This window comes from Pinus tabuliformis, chromosome 6 (assembly GCF_031772625.1).
Source record: "Pinus tabuliformis cultivar Carrire ecotype Pingquan chromosome 6, CPIR1, whole genome shotgun sequence".
NCBI classification, from domain to species: domain Eukaryota; kingdom Viridiplantae; phylum Streptophyta; class Pinopsida; order Pinales; family Pinaceae; genus Pinus; species Pinus tabuliformis.
In genome coordinates, this window is record NC_142292.1 from 43632786 (window position 1) to 43659371 (window position 26586).

Below are 26586 nucleotides of genomic sequence, written 5' to 3' on the forward strand. Positions count from 1 at the left end.
TCTTCATAAATTCTCTAGCTACAATAACCTATCTCACTTTCTTCATAAATGTTATCATTTGAGAGATACAAAGCTTTCTTTGAAACCTTAAGTTCAGAGAACAGATTTTTCCTGTTTTACACGTGTTTTTCAAGAAAATATTCTGGACAACTGGAAAAGTGTTTTAAAAAACAAAGAGAGATTTTTGTTCCAGAAAGCATGGACTACACAAACCTCCTTCAGTTTTGTAAAATATGTCATGGATGAGAAGAGAAAGGCTCTGTCCCACGTGCTAATTTTCAAAGATCCTAAACCTAAAAATAGGGAAACATGTTCCCTAATTTCTAGGGTTTATCATCAGCAGTAAGGTGACAACGTGGGAGGCTTCATCAAATTCGACCTCATGAGGTTACAGCTGTCAAAGAATGCATTCAATTTTTAGTTAAGGTGGTTTAGTTATAACATGATGAGGAGTTACACTCCTAATTGTTTTAGGTCTCTAGAACTGCGAGTTAACAGTCAGTTATATTAAATAGTTGGTTTTAAGTTTCAATAGGTGTCAAATTAGGAAGAATTCAAATTCCCCTCATGCTGGAGGAAGGAATCTAAGTCATGTAATGAATTCTATATATGGGAGAAGATGTAATGCACTAAGGGTTGGAATTTTTGGTAAAAAACTCTCATATTGTGCTTTTGTGTAAGACCCTGTTTTAAGTAATACAGTATTTGGCTTTGCTTCTCAAGAATCAAAATGAATTCAATGTTAAAAATGTCTTATAGTTGTCCTATTTTCATTAGTTATAGTGGTATGAATGTATGATTACTTAGAATTCATTGGTTGTGCTCTAACTTCCTTCATACATTCGTACACTGTGTTTTCCTTTATGCTTCTGATTTACTCTCCATGTGTTTAATTCTAGATGCCCTGACTTCCATGTAAAGCTAACATTATTTTCATACTGAAACAGGTTTGACTCCATAAGCACAATGAATATTTTCTAATTGTGTTTCAACCATTTACACTTCTTCATTTGTTTCATAGAGTTAGCCATCTAATTCATTATCAAAATCTTTAACTGAGTGAGAGAGCCCTCTCACGTTGAGGAGGCTAAGCCTCAGCCAAAAACTGGTTTGAAACAGTTACTCAAGGTCTACCTAATCAACATTCTGTCAGGGTGAGGTTTTGTGATAACACATATCATACTTCAAGGTTGGCGAACGACATTCTATGGCTTGAGACTCAAGTATGCCTTGAAAGGTAGCTTGAATTACATAACATGGAAAGATAGAATGGACGCTATATTAGAAAACAATGGCTTGAAGGAATTCATTGATCAAGAAATCCCAAAGCCAGCTTCAACTAATGTTAGGCCCCTATACTACTAGTGTAACCCCTTATTGTTATTAGTATAACCCACTTACTATATTGATGTACCCATGTAGTTCCCATATTGTTACTATTATGCCACATAGAAGCCCACCATTGTTACTGTTGTGCCCTACAATATTATTGTTATGTAGGCTTTGATTGTATTGGGACCACTTAGACTCCTATATATAGAAAGGAGGTATTTTCATTTGTATCATCCAAGAATTGTTCATTTATGTAATGTAAAGGAGGTTGCCCCCTCGAAGAGGCTGAATTCTAAGGCGTTGATCTATCTTTCCTATCTTTTCTTGAGCTGGTTTCATAACATTTGGTATCAGAGCTTTGGATTCTAGGGTTTCGCTGCTCCAAACAGGTCAGCATGGAATTTTCGCTATAACTTTTTTTCTGTGGCGTTTCAGAAGTCGCAAAAAAAAACCCATTTGAGAAGAATTGGCGCTGAACCTTGGGTCCGAATTTCATATCTTTTCGCGCGATATTTTCGGAGATATTATCTGCAAAAGTTGGTCTTTTTGCAGACTCCTGAATTACACTCAAAACAGGTGACCTAGGGAAAATCGTCATAACTTTCTTTCTGAGCATCGGATTGAAATTTCGTAAGAAGGTCACTGCGGGAGATTGTGCATAACTTTTTCTTGGAGAATCCAGTTTGGATCATACTTGTGGCATTGGAAAGAGGACACAGAGGGCTACTACAGGTCACAAGTTCAGAACTTAAAGATCCGAAAGTACAGAGTTACAGTCGTTTCAAGGTAGAGCTCCTAAAATCAAGAAAAAGCAAGATGAGGAAGTTTGATGGCAAGGATCCGGTAAATTGGATACTTCAGATGGAGCAATATTTTGATATCCATGGTGTGCAACTGTTACAAAAGGTATGTATTGCATCTTCATATTTAGAACCAGATCAATTTTTATGGTACAAAGGGCTTTGTTCTCGTAAAAAACTCGTTACGTGGTCAATTTTCATGGAGGAAATGATAGCACATTATGAGGATATAAAGAGCAACACCACAACAATTGGAAAGAGTAAAAGGGCTTTGTGACATAATGGAAAGAAAAATTATGGAAACCAGGAAGCATACCCCTCACAACTATAAAGATAGAAGTGTTGTTTCTCCCAGCCTTCCACAACCTACAAGGGTTACACCACAACAATTGGAAGAAAAAAGAGAAAAGGGCTTTGTTACAATTGTGATAGCAAATGCACTAAAGGTCATAGGTGTGCTGAGAAGAAATTATTTTACATAGAATATGAAGAGGAGGAAGAAAAGGATCAAGAAACATCAAAAGAAGAGGATATACGTCAGGACACCACCCCAGAGAAAGAAGAAATGAACCAGACCATATGTTGTAAAGCATTGGCAAGAATTACCACTCCTCAAACTCTCAAGATAGAAGGACATATGAAGAAGAAAAAGGTGAAAGAAGTGAAAGATCACATCGAGAAAGAAGAAATGAATCCAACCATATCTTGTAATTCAATGGATGAAATTACCACTCCTCAAACTATCAAGATAGAAGGACACATCAAGAAGAAAAATGTTCAAGAAGTGAAAGATCACATTGAGCATCAAGAAATGAATCCGACCATATCTTGTAAAGGACTGCAAGAAATTACCGCTCCTCAAAAGATAGAAGGACATATCAAGAAGAGAAATGTTCAAGTAGAGAAAGATCATATCGAGCATCAACAGCAAGTTCTCCAACTTTTAAAGGATAACGCCACTTCGGTGCAAAATCAAATGAAACAACAGGTAGATCAACATCGTAGTGAAAAATGTTTTGATGTGAGTGATTGGGTATTTTTACTGCTACATCTCAAGCAAGCTATTTATGAGAAGGAAATGTTGGCAATACTACATGCACTTAAAAAATGGCGACCTTACCGAATGGGAAGATGCTTCAAGGATGAGGATGTGGAAGCATTGTTTTGTGCTATTTATATTATCCAACCAAATTGGATAAATGAAGCAACGGATGAATGGAAGAAGAACGAAGAAGTATGGCCACTTATTCAAAAGTTGCAAAAGATCCCAATTCAAGCAATATTGCCAGAAATTGAAGAGGAAGGAAAAATCATATTGGAACCTGGAGCAGTCACAGAAACAAGAACCCGACAGCTACGAAATCGATCAATTTCAGAGTATCTCATCAAGTGGAAGAACTTACCCGCTGAATATTCCACATGGGAGGACAAGAATTTTATATAGAAGCATCAAGAACTACTCAAGCGTTGAGGACAACGCTTTTTGAAGGAGAGGGGCATGTTAGGCCCCTATACTACTAGTGTAACCCCTTATTTTTATTAGTATAACCCACTTACTATATTGATGTACCCATGTAGTTCCCATATTGTTACTATTATGCCACATAGAAGCCCACCATTGTTACTGTTGTGCCCTACAATATTATTGTTATGTAGGCTTTGATTGTATTGGGACCACCTAGACTCCTATATATAGAAAGGAGGTATTTTCATTTGTATCATCCAAGAATTGTTCATTTATGTAATGTAAAGGAGGTTGCCCCCTCGAAGAGGCTGAATTCTAAGGCGTTGATCTATCTTTCCTATCTTTTCTTGAGCTGGTTTCATAACAGTGGCGAAGGCGAGACGGATCATCCTTAAGGGAGTTCGAGACCATATTGTCTCGAGTCTCCATGGGAAGCATACTCCATTTTCAATGTGGAAGACATTGAAGGACCTCTACCAGAACAGTAGCAACCAGAGGAAATTGGTGCTCAAGGATAAGCTTCGAAAAATCAAGATGGAGAAGGGCGATACTATTTCCACATATCTAAACAAGCTCACCACCTACAGAGATGAGCTTGGCAGTGTGTGAATAACTACTTCCAATGATGATATGGTGAGCCTCGCTCTCCTTGGCCTTCTAAAGAGTTGGAATAGCTACTAGGACTCTGTGAATGGAAAGGAGAAACTACCGGATTGGGAACAACTATGGTCAGATCTTATGTAGGAGGAGATCAGGAGGAGCACACGAGATGGTTCTTCATCCAAGAAAGATGATGAATAAAATTTGGCCTTAGCAAGTAAGGCAAGGAAAGGAAAGGGGAAGGCTACCCATTTCAAATCAAATTCTTTTCATGGAGGGAAGAAGGGTGACATTTCTAAAATAAGATTCTTTAATTGTCACAAGATGGGACATTATGCAACTAATTTCCCATCAAATAAGTCTAAGAAGGGATCCTCTGAAGGATCAGAAGGTGAGGCATTAGGCTCTCAGTTTGAAATCGACTTTACCCAAATTATATGCATGGTGTCGTCGATGATGGGTTGTGTCTGGTATCTTGACAGTGGAGCCTCATTCCACATGATCGTTGATAAAAATTTATTCAGTGCCTTGGAGGAGAAAGACCTCAAGATGCACATAGATATGGGTGACGATGGAAGGTATAGTGTTTTAGGAGTGGGCATAGTTGCTTTTTAGAAGGAGCATGGAGCTCCTCTCACCTTGACAGATGTGATGTATGTGCCTGGACTAAAGAATAACTTGGTATCGGTCGCGATGTTGGAGGACAAAGGCTACGATGTTGTCTTCAGTAAAGGAAAGGCATTCCTTTGACACATAGCCACGGATCAGACCAAGAGGATAGGGATTCAGGTGAAGAATATTTATAAAATAGAGGTATATGATTGTGCAGCATTGAGTACGGAAGTAGAATTGGTGCAAAGCCAAGACATTGGTGAGTTGTGGCACAGGCGGTTGGGCCATTTGCATCATGGGGCCTTGGAGATAATGCAGTAGATACCTACAGGACTTCCCAAAGGTAAACTTGAGCAAGTTAACACATGCAAAGGTTGTACCTTGGGAAAGTACACCAAGTCTTCCTTTCATGATCGAGACAGTCAAGCAGAGGCTATCTTAGAGCGAGTTCATACTGATTTGTGTGGACCATTATCGACGGCATCCACAGCAAAGCAAAGGTATTATGGGATTTTCATTGATGAATATTCTTGTAAATGTTGGATTTATTTCATGCAGAAGAAGGAGCAAACTTTCACAAATTTTTGTGACTTCAAAGCTTTGGTCGAGAAAGAGTCAGGAAAGAATATCAAGGCCTTGAGAAGTAACAACAGTGGAGAATATGTCTCTCAAGAGTTTAAGGACTTTTTTGCAGCGGAAGGAATTAAATGAGATTTGACGGCACCTCATAACCCACAACAAAATGGGATGGCCGAGAGGAATAACAGAACTATTGTAGGGGCAACACAGGCAATGTTGCATGACCAAGGCCTACCACTTCAATTGTTGGTTGAGGCATGCAACACAGCGGTCTATTTGGAGAATAGAAGCTCGCATCACATACTTGGTATGAAGACACTAGAGGAAGATTTCTCCGGTAAGAGACCAGATCTGGGTCACTTCAGGATCTTTGGCTCATCGGTATATTTCCATGTGACAAAGGATGCATAGAAGAAGCTTGAGGTGACAACAGAGTTGGGGATATTTGTGGGGTACATTGATACACCTCACAACTATCAGGTGTACTTTCCTACTAGTCGGAGGACAGTGGTTAGCAGAGATCTCAAATTTGATGAGCAGAAGGCCATGCGAGTTTCCCTTGAGAGGGAGCTCCAACTACAAGCTGTGGAGGTATTATTGGATCCTAAGGAGGAGGAGCCTCAGCCTAATGTGGAGCAACGACATGCAGAGGTTCCAGGAGTGGAGACATCCACTCAAGCAGAGTCTTCCATAGATGGATGAAAGTGCACAAGAGAAGCTGACAGATTGTTGGAGGATGTGAGAGAGAATGTGGGAGCACCATCTTCTCAGCGTAGACAGAGGAGGTCACCTGAGAGGTACACTGGATACATGGCCCTTTCTGGGGAATGTGTTGAGACCGAGCCATCTTCCTTTGACGAAGCAGTGCAGCAGCCGATTTGGGTTGATGCTATGGTGGAGGAGTATGACTTCATAGTTTGTAATAGTGTTTGGGACATGGTTCCGAGACCGGAGAACAAGTCAGTTGTGAGTTCACATTGGCTTTACAAGGTAAAGCAAGCTGCTGATGGTAGTGTGGAGAAGCTTAAGGCAAGATTTTTTGCATGTGGCTTTTCACAGGTTGAGGGGATTGACTATGATGAGACTTTTTCTCTTGTCGCAAGGTACTCATCTGTCAAATCTATGTTGGCATTATCAACACAGATGGGTTGGAAGATCCATCATATGGATGTGAAGACTACATTCCTCAATGGCCATACTGAGAAAGAGGTGTACATAGAGCAGCCATAAGGTTGCATGTGTGCCAACTCAAGAGGCATTGTACGGGCTGAAGCAAGAACCTCATGCTTGGTACACTAGGATAGACAAGTACTTCACTGGGTTTGGCTTCAAAAAGAGTGAAGCGGATGCGAACCTGTACCACACCGTGGTGAAAGGTAAGTTGTTGATCATCGTACTTTATGTTGATGATCTCATAATTGACTAGTGATGATCAGTTGATCATGTCTTGCAAGGAGGACTGTGCAAGATAATTCGAGATGAAAGACATGGGTCTCATGCATTACTTCCTTGGCATGGAAGTGTGGCAGAAGGATGGGGAGTTGTTTGTGTCTCAGGGAAAGTATGCCAATGAGATACTCAGGATATTCCACCTGGAGAAGTGAAAGCCCACGCAAACTCCTCTAGAAGGTAACTGGCGGAAGGAGGTTGCTACTTCAAGAGAAGTGGTAGAGGCTACTGTGTATAGGAAGCTTGTGGGTTCATTGATGCACTTAGTGAACACACGACCAGATTTGTGCTATGTGGTGCACTAGTTGATTCAAGCGATGGTTCAGCCTACCAAGATGTTTTGGAAGGGCAAATCATGTATTGAGACACCTTAGAGGTACATATCAGTATGGATTATGGTACAGACGGACAAAGGGAGTGAAGATATAAGGATTCACTGATGCAGATTGAGCAAGGAGTCCATCATATTGGAATAGCACATCAAGAGGGATTTTCAACCTTGGGTCAGTGGAAATTTCTTGGTACAGCGAGAAAAATAGGTCGGTTGCACTCAGCTCAGCAGAGGCAGAATACATGGTTGCAAGTCAGGCAACATGTGAGGCAATCTGGATGCGGAAAATCCTAGTTGGTTTGTTTGATCAGAGGATGGATCCAACTATGATCTATTGTGATAATCAAAGTTTTATCAAACTCTTTGAGAGTACATTATTTCATGATAGGTCCAAGCACATCGACATCTAGTATCATCATCTCAGAGACTATGTAGCAAGGAGGATCATGTTGCTGCAGTATATTTCAACAGAGGAGCAATATGCTGACATTTTGACAAAGACATTGTCAAAGTGTAAATTCGAGTTCCAGAGAGACAGGATCGGGGTGGCAGATAATCCCTTTCTTATTGAGAGGGAGTTTTGAAATATGGCAACAAGAATATTCCAATTTAATTTGTCCCCCATTAGAAAATCATGCATGTCTATTCTAAGAAAGACCCAGTTGAGATTAAATTTCAAGGACAGTGTACTATCAGTTGCATGTGTTTTCTCATGGAGAAAACTCATGCATGCAGTCAAGGATTTATACTCGAGGATTGTGCAGTTTTGAAATAGGTTTTCCACTTGGTTGAAGGCAAATCATCCAGAAGGAACAACACAAGGAAATAGGATCTTGGAGGGAAGAGAGGAGGGTTGGAGAGAAGCCAAGATTGCATGTGAGCATATGTGAGGATTATACTGAGAGCTGGCTAGCTATGAGAGCTAGGGCCTTGGATAATTCCTATGTATTTCCACCATGTATGATAATACAATTTAGTGTGGGGTTTTTAGCTGAGGCTTTCCCCAAAGTATTTTCATGTGTATTGTGCCATTGCTTCTTCTTCTTCTTCTGGTTATATTGTTCAGCTCGATCTTTCAGCTTCCGCAAATTGATAGTAGAAGTAGGTTATAGTATTCTGCTTTGATTTATATTGCATTATCGGGTTAACCTACACAGATTTTCTACAACAAGTTGCTATGAGAATAGAATTCGATTTTATTTCTCAGTTTAATTCAAGGACAAATTAAACTGGAATTTCATGTTTCCATTTCTCAACACTCCCTCTCAACAAGAAAGGGATTATCAGCTGCCCCAATCCTGTCTCTGTGAAACTCGAATTTAAATATTGACAATTCCTTTGTCAAAATGTCAACATCTTGCTCCTCCATGGGAATGTACTCTAACAACATAATCTACCTCAATACACAATCGTTGAGATGATGATATCAGATATCAATATGCTTGGACCAATCATGAAAAACTAGATTTTCAGAGAGTTTGATACAACTCTGATTATCGCAGTAAATCATATTTGGATCATACCATCTGTTGACCAAGCAAACCAACCAAGATCTTCTTCATCCAGATGGCCTCACATGTTTCTTGATTGGCAGCCATGTACTCTGCCTCTGTCGAACTAAGCATAATTTATCTCTGTTTCCTGTCATACCAAGAAACTGCCACTGACCCAATATTGAATATCCCTCCTAATGTGCTTTTCAGTCGGATGGACTCCCTGCCCAATCTAGATCAATGAAGTCTTTAAGCTTCACTCCCTCTATCCATCCATATCATAATCTATACTGAGAAGTTCCCTTGAGGTATCTCAACACATGCTTTTTCGCCTTCTAATATAGCTTGGTAGTCCTAACCATTGCTTGACTAAGTTGGTTAAATGCATAGCACATATCCGGTTATGTGTTAACCAAGTACATGAGTGAACCCAGAAGTTTCCTGTAAACAGTAGCTTCCACTACCTCCCCTGAAGTAGCATCACCTTTCCTCTAGTTACTTGCTAGAGGAGTCTCCATGGGTTTGTTGCTCTCCATGTGGAATCTCCTGAGTATCTCGTTGGCATACTTTCCCTGAGACACAAACAACTCCCCATCTCCCTACCATACCTCCATGCCAAGAAAGTAATGCATGAGCCTCATTTCTTTCATCTCAAACTCTCTTACAAGGTCCTCCTTGTAGGACATGATCAGTTGATCATCACCTATCAGTATGAGATCATCAGCATAAATTACAATGATCAACAGTTTACCTTCCACCATTATGTGGTAAAGGTTCACATCCACTTCACTCTTCGTGAAGCCCAACACAGTGAAGTAGCTATCTATCCTAGTGTACCAAGCATGGGGTGCTTGCTTCATCCCATATAATGCTCTCTTGACCTGACACACATGCAACTCATGGTGAAAGGTCTCAAAACCTTCAGGCTGCTCTATGCACACCTCTTCCTCAATCATGCCATTAAGGAAGGTTGTCTTCACATCAATCTGATGTATCTTCCAACCCATATATGTTGATAGTGCCAATATAGATTTGATTAATGAGTACCTTGAAACAGGAGAAAAGGTCTCATCATAGTCAATTCCTTATACCTATGAAAATCTATGGACCACAAATCTAGCCTTATGCTTCTCCACACTGCCATCTGCAACTTGCTTTACCTTGTAAAGTCAACAAGATCTCACCACTGACTTGTCCTCCGGTCTCGGGACCACATCCCAAACACTGTTACGAATATCGAGTCATACTCCTCCACCATGGCATCAATCCAAACCAGCTGCTACACTGCTTCCTTGAAGGAAGATGGCTTTGTCACAACACATTCTCCCATAAGATCCATGTATCTAGTGTACCTCTTAGGTGACCTCCCTTGCCTGCGCTAAGAAGTGGGTGCTCCCACATTCTCTCGTGCATTATCCAATAATCTATCAGCCTCTCTGGTGTGCTTTCTTCCCTCTCTAGAAGACTCTACCTTAGTGGATCTCTCCACTCTCGGATCCTCTGCAAGTGGCTACTCCACATCAATCTAAGGCTCCTCAATCTTAGGTGTTAGCCTCCTGCTGCAGCAGGTTAATCATCTTTCATGATCGACATTTTTACATGCCAAATATGTCATACTTTGCTTGTTGCAATGCTCCATATTTGCTACAGATGGCCAGAGAAGTATCCATGAGAGTGTGCTAGTCTAAATGTCACTGTCGTGTTCCATTTTTGATGGGTTGATCCATTTTTTATGAGTTTTCAGCTAAGGGAGGTCCAAAACAGCTTAATCTTGGCTTCCCTAGGTTTCAATTTCCTGTTGTAGAATATAAAGAATGAACATCTGTCCAAACAGCTTAATCTTGGCAGATTTGTAGATAGGTAGAGAAACAAGGGTGCTCAACAGCCTAATCTGAGCCCCTGGATGCAATAAGTGTAGTTGTAGATAGGAGGACAGCAAGAAGAAAAGAAAAAAAAGCTGGGTATGCTAGTTCAAGTGCACCCAAACCAAAAAGAAGAGAAAATGCTAGGCAAGTAGGTCGGGTAGGTAGATTTATGGTTGCATAATCATGGCTTGTGATCCATTTCATATTGTCAAGTGTTAAATCTATCATATCACAAGTTTGAGGCAGTTTTCCATTTGAAGGACTTCAAGCGAGGCATGACTAACTTCCCCTTCTCCCCGTTACCCCAAATCACTCACTAACTTTCCCTAAAGAGGTCAAGATCTGCTTGCTACCTCTTAATTTCATCATTTTTCATATCATTTGCCTTGGTGAAGATCTGCTTCACTCAAGGAATTTTCACACTTCTTCTATCAGTCATTTTTCCCCATTAATAGCCTAAGACATCATACTTAGCGCTTTTCTCATCATTGTCATATTAACTACTAACACTACTATGTAACTCCCTATCTATTTCCCCTTCCCCTACTAAAACTATGTATATAACTCCCCTATATATTTATCCCTCCCCCTGGTTGAAAATAACCATATACATCCTTGGGAATTGCTAAGTTTATCTGAAACTCAGCAAGAACCCTCATTTCCCCCTCAAACCATCTTCTCATGCATTTTGGACACTTTCCAATGCATAGAACCCTTCATCCCCCCTAACTATCTCCCAAGTGCATAAGGACTCATTCCTTTGCATAATTCCCCTTCACATGTTTAAAAATCACCCCTTTGACCTTGGTTTGCCTTTATAAGGCATGAAACCCTCTTTAGCCACTAAAACCCTCTCAAAACCACATCACTTTCCTCCTAAGTGCCATTGGACTTCTTCCAAAGCATAAGAATATGCAAACCATGCAAAAACCATGAAAAACCTTCAAAAAATGATAAAATCCTCCCTTTTTTGGCTATCGGACCCCTTCCGATGCCTTAGAATCCAAGAAAAAGCATAAAGGTTACCCCCTCCGAATTCAAAAGACTTGCATTTTTGAATAAATAATGGCTCCGATGAGAAATAGGTCCTTTGGGTCCCCCTCCGATGCGATATCGCTATCGAGAGGGGGCAATCATATGTTCAAACACCATATATAACTCCTCTGAATTCATGTTTCCTTTGCATTTTAATAAAATGCATGCCCCGTGAGAAAAGGATCTATTTGATCCCCCTCCAATGCGATATCGCTATCGGGAGGGGGCAGTGGCAATATAAGCGAAATGGCTAAGTCTCAAGGCATGGGGCATAATGCCGATGGGTCGGACCCGAAAACATATAAAGTGGACTGGTAAAAGCATATCGGGTCCGCCACATTTCGGCATTTCTATGTGGCAGCCCCATGACCCCGCCGATAGCGAATTTCCGAATTAATCACAGCCATCCATTTTTGGGCCCCAAATCAACGGCCCATATGTAATCGGCGGTCACCCCATGTATATGGATCCGACCAGTAGAGCCGAAATAAATTTAAGGCACGGCGTATAAAGGATTTCGGGTCCGTAAGGGGGCGTTGCATAGCGAAAAGGGAAGGCTCCGACGGGGCGGAGCCGAAATATAATAAACTGCAGCATATATAGATTTCGGGTCTGCTAGCCCTTTTTTATTAAATCCGCCGATTGACATCGCCGATGGGCCAGACCCGATTCAAATAAAGAAAGGGCCTATAAGCATTTCGGGTCCGCTAACCCTTTTTTATTAAATCCGCCGATTGACATCGCCGATGGGCCAGACCCGATTCAAATAAAGAAAGGGCCTATAAGCATTTCGGGTCCGCGCTTTCGGAGATTGTTTATTTGCCGCCCCCTGGTCCGCCCTGATGCAAGTTAGCACCAGCCGTTGGATCGCCCGCGCCGGATCCAACGGCTATGATTTAATCTAATGAACAGTGATCGCTCCCGCCCTAGTTGTGGTAAAATTTCATGTTTTAAGGCATTTTTGCCATATAAAAGGAAAACGGCCATTTTTCACAGGTTTTCTTCTAGCGCCCGCGCCCGGCTCCAGTTAAAGAAATTCGTGCATCCTTAAGCCATTATGGATTGCTCCAAAGCCTTGTTTAGCTCCAGGAGCCAGTCTCGGCCTCGGCACAGTTGGAAACACTTTTTCCTCCTGCTTGCACCAGTTTTCAAAGAGTTTAAGGCTAGTTTTGATCAGCCAAGCACTGATTGCACCCAAAGGCCACGGAGGACATCATTAGCAGTTATTTTGCATTAAAAGGCAGAAAGGGGGCGATGGGACAGTCTAAAGAGTATCAGCGGTGAGAAAAGGCCTAGATTCAGTGCCAAAGTGTATCAGGATGCGGCAAAGAGTATCAGTCCAATTTTTCAAAGCAGATGAAAGCAAAGCAAGCTTAGCAAAGTCAACAAAGCATCATTCGGCCATTAAGGCTCACCGACACTTCTTTTGTTGCTTTAAAGCCACCTAAAGGCATAGATGAAGGCTTTCAAGGCAGAGTTATTGCAGATACATTGTTCCCAGTCATATTTTTGGAGTAGCGCTGCTTCCTTAAATGCACAGTTATCACACAGAGGACAGCGCGTGGCTCAAGGAACTCTTTTGATCCATTTTTGAGGCAGCTGCCCCAGCACAGCACTTAGATAAATTTTTTAAGCATTTACTTCAAGATAAAATAGCTTAAAGCACTCATTTTCCTCAGATCTGCCTAAGATCTGCTGTAATAGATATTTTGAGATTCCAGTTACCCCAGCGCAGCTGTTAGATAGATATTTCTGCCATTTACTTCTGTAAAGATTAGGTTAAAGGCATTTATTTGAGGAGATCTATCCCAGATCTCTTGTTTGTAAATATTTTCTATTTAAACCACCCTCTGCACTGTTTTAAGGGTTGGTTGGTCGATAACTTCCTCTCTAGACTTGCACTGTATTTTCTGAGACTCTCTATAATCAAAGATCGCTGGAATGTTTGGAAGATGAACTGACTGTTGTGTTTTGATGTCTGAAGAGTGACTATGGAATCCTAATGCTTCTACATAGCCCAATAAGTGTTTCTTATCTCTGTTTAAAATTTATATGTGTTTATGCCATCATTGTTTCACTATCTAAATAGTAGAAAGAAAGAATAGTTCAGAGCTCACTTAGTTGTATTTTGTTCTCAATTTCTGTGATTTATCTATGTTTTCCTCTGAATTAGTCCTAAATATGAATACTGATTTGCTCATATTTACACTATTTCCTTCATATATGAATGTTGTTCAGGAATCCTTGATTGCTCCTATATAATGTTCATTCACCTTCCCTCTGTTAGCATAATGAGAGCTACTTAGTTGCCTTTCATTCACTGACCTCCATTCCATCCTTATTCCAGCTTGATATTGTTTTATGTGTAGCTATCCTGCTCTGTATTCCTCTTGTGACCAAAAAAACGCAACAGCAAGCCTAATCCACGACTCCATGCCCAATGGTTTGAACTTCTCACACTATGCATCCCAACTCTGTTTGAAAGAATCCTCCATCCCACCAAAATCAAAACAAAACCCCTGAACTCAATAACTAGCCTAAAATCAACCTAAAACAAAGCTAAATTATAAAGAGAGAGCCCTCTCTGATTGCAGGTAGGCTAGGACCTGCAGTCCAAAGATTGGTTTGTGGTTACCTCGGTCGTATCCTTTAAGGATCTTTAAGGACAACCTAAGTGATAACATAATGGCGACTCCACTGGGGAACATCCTCAGATAATTTCACAAATCAAGGTGGGAAGCTTCACTGGGAAGGAACCAGACCTTCAAAAGTTTCTTTCTAGCCCTTAAATGCTTAGAAAAATCCCCAAAAAACAAGCCAGAAGCTGACTCCCAGGAAGAATTCACGTTATAGAAGGTCAAATCCATACCCAAATCCCCCAGCAGCTTTTGAAAATCCCAATATAATCCCAAGGAACCTCAGGAAGCTACAGCGAAGAGAGGATTTTGCTGATAATAGTCCTGAAGCAGTTCACCCACGCTGTGGCCCAACCCCTGTAAAAGGTATATTTCGTTCAACGCCTAGTTCCCCTTGTTCTTCACCCTCCTCTCAAAGCACTCCTTCCACGCCTCCATTCACTGCACATACTACCACTACTACTCCTATTATCCCAATTGTTCCTATTGTCCCTCTTATCCCTGTGAATATGGCTAACAGATATGCACCTTTACAGCTGCCTGCAAATCCCGGGGCTATGCCTCAGGATTACCAAACTAAAATCACATATTTTAATGGCACAAGTGCTTGTACAGCCCTTCAGCATACAAAGAAAATGCAGGATTACTTTGAAAGTTGAGATTGATAATGATGGTGTGAGAATGAAGATTTTTGTCCAAAGTTTGACAGGCGATGTCAGGACTTGGTTTAGAGCACTCCCAGCCAATTCCATAGCAGACCCAGAAGCATTATACCAGTCATTTATCAACAGATGGGAGAAAAAGAAAGATCCCTTGCACATACTAGTTGAATACGATACAATCAAAAGAGGTCCACAAGAAATAGTCTTGGGCTATTGTGCAAGGTTCAATAGCGTTTATAATGCTATCCCACAAAACTTAAGGCCCCCACCTGACCTTGCCTTATATAAATTCCCTGATGGATTCGACCCAGATATGGCCTACCAATTAAAAGAAAGAGCCCCTAACAGCCTTGCAGACATGCAAAATGTGGTTGTCACTGTGGAGGCAAATTTAATTGCCAAAAGAAACAGAGCTAGAACTGAGAGAAGAACCACCTTCAAGGAAGATCCCTCAGCCTTAGATCAAAAGCTAGATGCTATTATCAATGGCATGCACAAGCTGGGAGACAAAGTAGAGAGTGTTGAGAGGAAATCAGCATGGGACGGGCAGCAAGCTAACACTGTCAGGAACCTGAATTTCAGGAAAAATCAAAATCCAAATGCTGGTAGGTCTAGCCCAGACCATGATATAAGACCTCCTTTTCAAGAAAACTACGCAGAGGCATCCACTTCTAATGAACCCATAGAAGACACTCACATGAACTTGGTGGATTTGAAGGGTGAGCAACAAATTTTCCTAACTCAACAAGACCAAGATGACCATGAGATAAATCAATTTCAGACTAACTTTGGTGAGTCTTTTGACTTTAAACAAGGTTATGATTCAGCTATTTATGAAGTCCACAAACAGTATAAGCTGAGGACAAGAACCATAGATGTGCCCGAAAAAGTTAAACCAAAGGAGGGCAAACAACCCAACCAGATTAGAGGCAAGGCTATTATAACAGAAACAGCTGATATAATTGTCCCAAACCCGCACCAAGTGACTGTAGAGGACATAGCAGACATACAGCCTTCTGTTGATCAGCCTCTGCCACCTTCTTCCTCGAAAGAGAACTTGAACAGCACTCCTAAAAGCCTTCCCAAAATAGAAATACCGCAAGGTATCACTCACCATAACACTGATAATCAAGAGGAAAACACAGAAAATACACTTGAAAAGGGGAAATCAGCTATTGCCAACACAAAGACTCCATTGGAGAAACCATTCAACTTAGAAGCAGAAATAAGAAAACTTAAGATTTCTATCCCCTTATCTGAACTTGCGAAGCATGATGTGTATAGGCAACAAATCCAAATATCACTGCAAATGCCAGAGAATAGGGATGATGTGAATGTTTTAGATGATACACCTGAATTGCTTTTTGGTCCAGAAGTTGATGGCAAATCAGCACATGGAGTTGTTCTACCCTTTTATGTCAGTTTGCACATTCATGACAAAGTCTTGCACAACGCTATGTTTGACTCAGGTGCCTCACACAATATTATGCCCAAAGCTGTAATGGAGAATCTAAACCTTGATATCACAAGACCCTACAAAGATCTATTCTCCTTTGACTCAAGTCAGGTCAAGTGTTTAGGCTTAATCAAAGACTTATGTGTCTCCTTAGTCCAATTTCCCAACAAGACAATCCTAATGGACGTGGTGGTTGCTGACATTCCACCAAAGTATGGCATGTTGTTTTCAAGATCTTGGGGGGCAAAACTCCAAAGATCTCTCCAATTAGACCTCTCCTATGCCACTATTTCAGTCTTTGGGCAACCAAAGAGACTGTATAGAGAAACACTGATGAAGTATGTGGTAAGTAGTGAGGAAAAGCCCCAGAATTTCCTTATCTATTCAATCCATTCTGATATGGATTCTTTTATTTTGTTTAATGATGAAACAAGTCCTCCAACTAATCAGACGCCTTTTCCTTTAGAACAAGAAACATGCATCAATGAAGAATCGGTTGCACATACCCATGAGACTGTCACAACAGCCAATGCAACCAGCACATAAGAAAAACCTCCCGAAGCACAAGACTTGGGTCTGCCCAATCCTAAAATGACTGAAACTCTTAATACTAACCACAAGCAAGAAATCACATGGTATTTATAGTTTGATGGCTCTGTTAACAAGTTAGGAGCAGGGGCAGGAATATGGATTCACAATACACATAATAGCCATGCAGAGGGTCATGCTTACAGACTTAACTTCAGATGCACCAACAACATGGCTGAGTATGAGGCACTCCTCTTAGGCCTTAAGCTGCTCAAAGCTTTAGTAGTTGCCAAAGTTTCCATTCTAGGTGACTCAGACCTAGTAATCCAACAAATGAAAGGCAACTTCGTTACCAATGATAGAAGGCTAAGAGCTTATAGGACTGCTGCCACTGCAATACTTGATACATTCATTGAATCCAAACTTGCTAAGATTTCTAGAAGCAATAACATGCATGCTCACAGCCTAGCTACTTTTGCTAGCACTTGCAAGCTTCCTTTTGAGCCAAATCCCCACTTTACTGCTGAGATAAAGCACAGGCCTGCTGTCCCTAACAATGTTAAAGATTGGAAAGTGTTGAGGATGATGCTCAAATCAACAAATTTCTTACCTTACAGCATGAGTTTTCAGGCCTAAACATTGATATGGATGCTATGGATGATCCACTGCAAACAATAAACCAAATCCAGCAAACTGTAACAGCTGAAACAACTAGAAAATTGCTACAGCCAACCACCTTTGATGAAGAAAACATAGAAGAGCTGAAACAGATGCATTTGCAGGAAATAACCAAAACAGAGGCCGAAATCATTGATCTAAAGGACAATTTTCTCCCAGTTGGCCTCAGTCCACTAGAAGACATGTTTGATGCAAATGATGTCCCCAGAAAACCAAAATTGCAACCCATAAACACTGAGATAGAAGAACATAACATTGGGACAGCAGAGAACCCGAAAATGATCAAATTGTCCAAAAATTTACCAGCTGATCAAAAGCCCAAGTACATGGATTTGTTCAAAGAATTCCAAGATGTATTTGCTTGGAGTTATGAAGACTTGAAGTCCTATGACACCTCAATTATTCAACATACCATTCCCTTAAAGCCAAATAAAAAGCCCTTCAAACAGAAACTGAGGAGAACCAATCATGTGCTTCTCCCTTTGATTGAGACAGAAGTGCAAAGAATGTTTGAAGCATGTATCATAGCACCCATTAGATTTTCTGAATGGATATCCAATCTTGTTCCCACAAGAAAGAAAACAGGTGAGATTAGGCTTTGTGTAGATTTGAGAAACTTAAACCAAGTCTCCCTTAAAGACCACTACCCATTGCCCAAAATGGACCACATCCTACAAAGAGTAGTGGGGTCATCTAGAATCTCTTCGCTAGATGGCTTTTCAAGTTTTAATCAAATACTGGTTCACCCAGATGATCAACACAAGACAGCCTTTACCACACCGTGGGGAACATTTAAGTATGTTAAAATGCCTTTCGGCCTAAAGAACGCAGGTGCCACCTTTCAAAGGGCCATGGACATTGCATTCGCCAAAGAAATCCATGATTTCCTAGTTGTCTACCTTGATGATCTTACTCCTTTCTCCAAATCTGATCAAGAGCACCTAAGACATTTGAGACAAGTGTTCCTAACATGTAGGAAATATGGCATTTCCTTGAACCCCAAGAAGTCTTTATTTGGCCTTGAAGAAGGCAAATTACTTGGACATATCATTTCAAAAGACGGGATCATAATTGATCCGGAAAGGATCCAAGCCATTCTCCAAATCTCGTATCCAAGAAACATAAAAGAGCTGCAAGCATTCCTAGGAAAGATCAATTCCCTAAGGAGATTTATCCCAAATCTAGCCGAGCTGATAAGACTGTTGAGCAACATGTTAAAGAAGGATGCCAAGGTAAAATGGTCTCTTGAAACCAAGAAAGCATTTGAAAGTATCAAAGTTGCCTTAACTCAAGCCCCAGTCCTCACAAGTCCTCAATTTGATAGGGACTTTATCATATTTTCATTTGCATCTGATAATACCATAGTTGTTGTCCTATTGCAAAAGGATGACCAAGGAAATGAAAAGCCAATTGCTTTTTTCAGCCGAGCCTTAAGAGATGTACCCCTGAAGTACCAAATCATGGAGAAGCAGGCCTATTCCCTTGTTAAAGCAATCAAAGACTTCAGAATTTACATTTTATATTCACACGTGATTGCCTATGTCCCAAATGTTGTTGTAAAAGACATATTAACCCAAGAAGGATTATAAGGCAAAAGAGGCAAGTGGATTGCTAACATTCTTGAGTATGACATAGAAATAAAACCAACGAAGCTAATAAAGGGACAAGTTTTAGCCAAACTGATGTACGAAACAAACTTTCAAGCCTTAGACATCAACCAACTGGACAATGAACAGGAGCTTGCGACTCCACAGATCAGTGACACCTTTCTGCAATCCCCATGGTATGTTGATATATGATTTGTATTGTTAAACCTGTTTTCTCCCCCAGGATTGTCTAGGACCAATAAGAGATTTTTAAGAATGAGGGCTTTGAAATTTTGTGTCTTAGATGGTGCTTTATTTTGGAAGAATCATGAAGGCATATTGCTTAATTGTTTGACCATGAATGAAACTAATAATGTCATGAAAGAATTCCATGCAGGGGACTGTGGAGGACATCTATATTGGAAGTCCACTGCTGATAAAATTTTAAGGGTTGTTTTCTATTGGCCCTCTTTGTTTACAGATGTAAAGAAGTTTGCTATATCATGTCACAAATGCCAAATCTTTGAGGAAAAAAGAAATTTGCTCCCCTTGCCTCTGAAACCCATCTCAACCGAAAAGCCTTTTCAACAATGGGTCTTGACTTCATTGGAGAAATCCATCCCTTTTCCTCAGGCCAGCATAAGTGGATTCTAACTGCCACCGACTATTTCACCAAGTGGATTGAAGCCATCCCATGCAGGCAGGCCAATGACACCACCATTATCCAATTCCTTGAGTGCAATATTGTTTCTAGATTTGGCTGCCCTGAGAAGATCACCACTGACAATGCCGTTGCTTTCAAATCCAAAAAGATGATCAATTTTTGCCATAAATTCCATATCACTTTAGTCCATTCCACAGCCTATTACCCTCAAGGTAATGGCTTAGTCGAGTCATCTAACAAGATCCTGATCAGTATTATCAAGAAGATCTTAGAAGAAAACAAGAAGAACTGGCATAGAAAGCTCACAAATGCCCTATGGGTAGACAGATTGTCAACCAAGAAATCCATTGGGATGAGCCCTTATGAGCTAGTATATGGCATGGAGGCCAGATTTCCTTCATCACTGGGCATTCCTATTATCAAGTTGCTGCAAGAGATTCAAGATGAGCCAAATGATATACAAAGGAGGATAAACCAAACAATTCATTTGTAGCAGACAAGAGAGCAGGTCTATGACAGAGCTCAAACTATGCAAGAAAAACTCAAAAGGATGTTTGATAAGAGAACTAAGGCTGAGAATTTTTGTGTTGGCAACAAAGTTCTAAGGTGGGACTCACGAAGACAAGACAAGGGAAAACATGCAAAATTCGATTTCTTTTGGAGAGGGCCATTTGTTATTTCTGTTGTTCAGGGAAATAACACATATTTCCTCAAATCTGTAGAGGGCAGCACTGCTGAAGAAGGCCCTGTAAATGGCTGTATGCTGAAGCATTATCATGATCCCTTTTGTTGAACATAACGCAGCTTTGTAAATATCTCTTTGTACATTGATATTTGTATATATCAGCACTTTTTTTTTATTTTGTATAAACAGTCCGATTGCTAGAGGAGCATCAACAAAGTTTGTGAAGACACGGTCGATGCAAGTCCTCTATTTTTAATCTCTGTCTCTGCAATAATCTCAGCAAGAGCAGTGTTGTCATGTCACAGTGATTTATGTTAAAGAGAAACTGTTTGCAGCTTGTAGTCTTCAAGTCAACAGTATCAAAAAAGAAAGGAGGATTTGCAATTTATTTCAGCACCCTTTCAAAGACAAGAAAAGAAGAGCTCCAGTTTTATTCTCTTTTTTTGTGTTTATTTCACAAGGCAGTGCTCAAGCAAAATCGTATGCAATATCAAGCACGCAGAAGAAAGCAGGCGATGCTTTATTTTTCATAGTGTTTCAGATAAGGAGGAGTGTTGCATTCAGAAGTTAAAGTTCTAGTCATTCAGCAGTTAGCACAGAAGAAACTTTCAAATAACAGCAACTACAGAAGATCAAGGCATTCTGACCTGCTGTTCTTGGCTTGTCACAAGGAAAAGTCATCCCCAAGTGGAGCCATTGTTAGCCTCCTGCTGCAGCAGGTTAATCATCTTTCATGATCGACATTTTTACATGCCAAATATGTCATACTTTTCTTGTTGCAATGCTCCATATTTGCTACAGATGGCCAGAGAAGTATCCATGAGAGTGTGCTAGTCTAAATGCCACTGTCGTGTTCCATTTTTGATGGGTTGATCCATTTTTTATGAGTTTTCAACTAAGGAAGGTCCAAAACAGCTTAATCTTGGCTTCCCTAGGTTTCAATTTCCTGTTGTAGAATATAGAGAATGAACATCTGTCCAAACAGCTTAATCTTGGCAGATTTGTAGATAGGTAGAGAAACAAGGGTGCTCAACAGCCTAATCTGAGCCCCTGGATGCAATAAGTGTAGTTGTAGATAGGAGGACAGCAAGAAGAAAAGAACAAAAAGTTGGGTATGCTAGTTCAAGTGCACCCAAACCAAAAAGAAGAGAAAATGCTAGGCAAGTAGGTCGGGTAGGTAGCTTTATGGTTGCAGAATCATGGCTTGTGATCCATTTCATATTGTCAAATGTTAAATTTAGCATATCACAAGTTTGAGGCAGTTTTCCATTTGAAGGAATTCAAGCGAGGCATGACTAACTTCCCCTTCTTCCCGTTTCCCCAAATCACTCACTAACTTTCCCTAAAGAGGTCAAGATCTTCTTGCTACCTCTCAATTTCATCATTTTTCATATCATTTGCCTTAGTGAAGATCTGCTTCACTCAAGGAATGTTCACACTTCTTCTATCAGTCATTTTTCCCCATTAATAGCCTAAGACATCATACTTAGCGCTTTTCTCATCATTGCCATATTAACTACTAACACTACTATGTAACTCCCTATCTATTTCCCCTTCCCCTACTAAAACTATGTATATAACTCCCCTATATATTTATCCCTCCCCCTGGTTGAAAATAACCATATACATCCTTGGGAATTGTTAAGTTTATCTGAAACTCAGCAAGAACTCTCATTTCCCCCTCAAACCATCTTCTCATGCATTTTGGACACTTTCCAATGCATAGAACCCTTCATCCCCCCTAACTATCTCCCAAGTGCATAAGAACTCATTCCTTTGCATAATTCCCCTTCACATGTTTAAAAATCAACCCTTTGACCTTGGTTTGCCTTTATAAGGCATGAAACCCTCTTTGGCCACTAAACCCCTCTCAAAACCACATCACTTTCCCCTAAGTGCCTTTGGACTTCTTCCAAGGCATAAGAATATGAAAACCATGCAAAAACCATGAAAAACCTTCAAAAAATGATAAAATCCTCCCTTTTTTGGCTATCGGACCCCTTCCGATGCCTTAGAATCCAAGCAAAAGCATAAAGGTTACCCCCTCCAAATTCAAAAGACTTGCATTTTTGAATAAATAATGGCTCCGATGAGAAATGGGTCCATTGGGTCCCCCTCCGATGCGATATCGCTATCGGGAGGGGGCAATCATATGTTCAAACACCATATATAACTCCTCCGAATTCATGTTTCCTTTGCATTTTAATAAAATGCATGCCCCGATGAGAAAAGGATCTATTTGATCCCCCTCCGATGCGATATCGCTATCGGGAGGGGGCAGTGGCATATATAAGCGAAATAGCTAAGTCTCAAGGCATGGGGCATAATGCCGATGGGCCGGATCCGAAAACATATAAAGTGGACTGGTAAAAGCATATTGGGTCCGCCACATTTTGGCGTTTCTATGTGGCAGCCCCATGACCCCGCCGATAGCGAATTGTCGAATTAATCACATCCATCCATTTTTGGGCCCCAAATCAACGGACCATATGTAATCGGCGGTCACCCCATGTATATGTCTCCGACCAGCGGAGCCGAAATAAATTTAAGGCGCAGCGTATAAAGGATTTCGGGTCCGTAAGGGGGCGTTGCACAATGAAAAGGGAAGGCTCCGACGGGGTGGAGCCAAAATATAATAAACTGCAGCATATATAGATTTCGGGTCCGCTAGCCCTTTTTTATTAAATCCGTCGATTGACATCGCCGATGGGCCGGACCCGATTCAAATAAATAAAGGGCCTATAAGCATTTCGGGTCCGCTAACCCTTTTTTATTAAATCCACCGATTGACATCATCAATGGGCCAGACCTGATTCAAATAAAGAAAGGGCCTATAAGCATTTCGGGTCAACACTTTCGGCGATTGTTTATTTGCTGCCCCTCGGTCCGCCCCGATGTGAGTTAGCACCAGCCGTTGGATCGGCCCGCGCCAGATCCAACGGCTATGATTTAATCTAATGAACAGTGATCGCTCCCGCCCTAGTTGTGGTAAAATTTCATGTTTTAAGGCATTTTTGCCTTATAAAAGGAAAACGGTCATTTTTCATAGGGTTTCTTCTAGCGCCTGCGCCTGGCTCCAGTTAAAGAAATTCATGCATCTTTAAGCCATTATGGATTGCTCCAAAGCCCTGTTTAGCTCCAAGAGCCAGTCTCGGCCTCGGCATAGTTGGAAACACTTTTTCCTCCTGCTTGCACCATTTTTCAAAGAGTTTAAGGTTAGTTTTGATCGGCCAAGTGCCGATTGCACCCAAAGGCCACGGAGGACATCAGCAGCAGTTATTTTGCATTAAAAGGCAGAAAGGGGGCAATGGGACAGTCTAAAGAGTATCAACGGTGAGAAAAGGCCCAGATTCAGTGCCAAAGTGTATCAGGATGCGGCAAAGAGTATCAGTCCAGTTTTTCAAAGCAAATGAAAGAAAATCAAGCCCAGCAAATTCAACAAAGCATCATTCAGCCATTAAGGCTCAACAACACTTCTTTTGTTGCTTTTGGTGAGCTCCAGTATTGTAGCAATAATGCTACAACTCCTGGGGCTTCCTGTCTCTCATTTTATCAACCCGGTAGTTCGTACAAACTTGGAAGCAACGGTGCTATATGCACAAGTACCAGCTCTTGTCGCAGCTGTCACTTGGTCAGCTGGCACAAGTCCGCTAGGGCTCAAGCCAACTTCTATAGGCTCTCAGAAGAAGCTTGCTAATTGATGGACGAAAGCTAATCTCAAAGGAAAGCTACTTTAATTGACAAAAATGAACCGAAAGCAAATCAAAGCATGTAAACCTAGGAAACCCTAATTTAACTAGTCTGACCTCTACAATGCAAGGAATGTAAATGCAACTTCTACCAATGCTGTCATTACCTCTAATAAGTAAGAATGCATGGATCTAAACTACTTGCATCATGAAAGTTATGTTTTTGTATTTTTCCTTTAAGTATGTGGAATGATTGTGATCTTGTGCTAACTAGGGTTTGGTTGTGCAGATGGGATGGAGAAGGAAGGAAAGCGTGGGACAGGTTGGGGAGGCTAGGAGAGGTCCCTAGGGATCCTTAGCATCCATCCACAGAGGTTCCTCGCATTCAGATGCTCAGCAACCGAGAGAGTGGCCTCCTACAGGATGCCTGCGGAGGATCCTACAGGATACTCTGTTTTCTACAGGATGTCTACAAATGGATACAGGATGACCTACCGTGAGTGTTTGGAGTGATGGAGGAGTAATGGAATGGTAGGGGGAGATGTGTGAGGTAGGAATAAGGCTGGTGATGGCTTTAGAAGTGAAAGAATAGGATGGGAAGTGAGTGTAGGGAGTAGGTTTGAAGGTAAAGGGCTATGTCAATGAAAGGGCTAGAGAATGGAAGTACGTGAGAAGTGAAAGACTTTGGGAGATAACAGAGCAGAGCAGGGGTCAAAGATATGTCTGCATGCGTGATCAAGATGGAGGACGAAGTGATGGGATGAGAGAGAGCAGTGTAAGTGAAACAAATGCTTATGACTGTCACTCAACCAAAAATGCATTAACCTAAACTACCTGTGCTTGTAAATTCAATGAGTAGCAATCTAAACGCGAAGGAGAATGTGCATGAAGCTGTGGTAAGGGAGTGTGGTGCAGGTGTGAATCATGTGGAAGCATCTAACATAACGTGACTGTGTTTGCAGCAATCATGGAATAAAGAAATGCGTATTTTTGGTGGTTAGTCATGGGCTTCACTCCAATCCCAGATGAGACGGCAGTGAGCCTTAACAACCTTTTTGTTGGAGCTCCAATCGATTATATCTATCCTCTGCTACACTAAGCAAGTGGAAACAAATTCACCATAAGCAACTCCTATCTAACTCATGAAAAAGACCAACTCAACAACCTGTAATTCGAATTGCATGTGCAAATGAAAAGCTCAAAGTGCTGAAATGAAATGGAAACAACACTACAGCAGAGGGGATCTATGGCTCTCAGGTTGGGCCCTAACCTGAGAGCTATAGTCACCTTAAGAAAAACTCAGAACTAGATCAGAATCTGCCTTCTTTATTCATAATCTGATATCATGCCAAATTGGCTTACAAAAAGGAACGAAAACTAAGCTGTGCTCCAAAATTACAATAGCAATACGAGAGTTTCAACAACCTATCTAAGGCTAAGGCCTCTATACTTATACAAAAACGATGATCCAACAAGTGTCCTTGATTTTAGGAGCTCGGTTGTCCAACTAGAGTTTAACTGTTGATCCTGTAGGACGGTCATAACTGCTGTTCCTGTAGAGCAGTTTATAACTGTTGTTCCTGTAGAACAGCTGGCTACTTTTAAGCTCGGAGGGGAGATGGATTAGAGCTCGGAGTTCTTGGTGGGAATCACAAGGGATGTCCCTAGAACCGTGGACATCCTCTCCTAAAAACCGCAGTGCCACCTCATTGTCTCCTTATCTCCTTTTTCGTTGTCTTTTGCTCCCTTTTAATGCCAAAACCTGGAATCATAATGCATTAGTCACGTAGAGAGAGTGCCTACCCTTCTTCCTACAAACAACATGAATAAACTAAGAAATGCATGCATAAGCAATAAAAAATGAATGGTTTGAGCAAGTATAATAGGCCAAAATGAGCCCAAATTGTACCAAAATTGGGGCTCATCATCACCCCCCAGCTGAACCATTTGCTCATCCCTGAGCAACCTTGCTCCTGCTCCTTGTCCTTGGCCGAGGACTCGGGACCGGAACAGGCTCTTTATTTTTTGCTTTTGATGGCCCTGCCTTCTCTGCCCCTGGTGGTGATGAGGGTGATGCTTCCTTCCCCTTTTCTATTTCCTTGAGTCGGGCTTCGGAAGGCGACTGGCCTATCTTTCGTGTCCAGGAAGTTATTTTTGGGCTCCCCTTTTCGGGGGTGGCTGATGTTTTAGAGGGGGTCCTTGCACTGGGTGAAGTAGGGACATCCCCTGAAGTGGTTTGGCTGCTGGGTGGAGGCTGTGGCTTGCCCGTGGTCATCCTCTTGCTTCTCCTGGCTTCAGGTGGTAGAGGGGTCTCCCTCTCCCTTTTCTCTTTCGGTTTTGGAGGTGTGCTGAGGGCAGCCAGTGCCACTGCTGCCTCCTTTTCGAGAATGCCAGCCTTCTCTTTCTTGCGTTTTGCTCTCTCGGAGCTCCTTGTAGAGGGC